Source organism: Acanthisitta chloris, unplaced genomic scaffold (assembly GCF_000695815.1).
Source record: "Acanthisitta chloris isolate BGI_N310 unplaced genomic scaffold, ASM69581v1 scaffold14969, whole genome shotgun sequence".
Taxonomy (NCBI): Eukaryota; Metazoa; Chordata; class Aves; order Passeriformes; family Acanthisittidae; genus Acanthisitta; species Acanthisitta chloris.
In genome coordinates, this window is record NW_008690958.1 from 1 (window position 1) to 423 (window position 423).

Here is a 423-nt window from a genome sequence, read left to right on the forward strand (position 1 = left end):
CAGGCTGACAGGCCTGTAGTTTCTCAGTAGTAAATAATAAATGTAGTAACAGCTAGTGCAGTTCTTTATGTCCACAACTCATCCATTGAACCTTTGCATCCTGATTTTTTAATCCTAGAAACCATATTAATCAACTACTTCTAAGCTATTGGTGTTGGAGGATTTGCATAACTTAATATTCATGATACACCAAGTTTATAGGTTTGTTTGCATGACAATCACTGAAGATTGGAGTGAACACTTCATTTATATATTTCAGTTCTGTATTTAAAGCAAGGGGATTAATTTCCATTTTAATTAATTTCCAATCAGCAACTGGGCAATATTCTGAATAATTCAGTAAACACCCAGTGTGAGTTACTGCACATTACAGATTATTTGATAACAGCACTTCGGTTTATGGTTTGGGAATCAGCTGCCAGA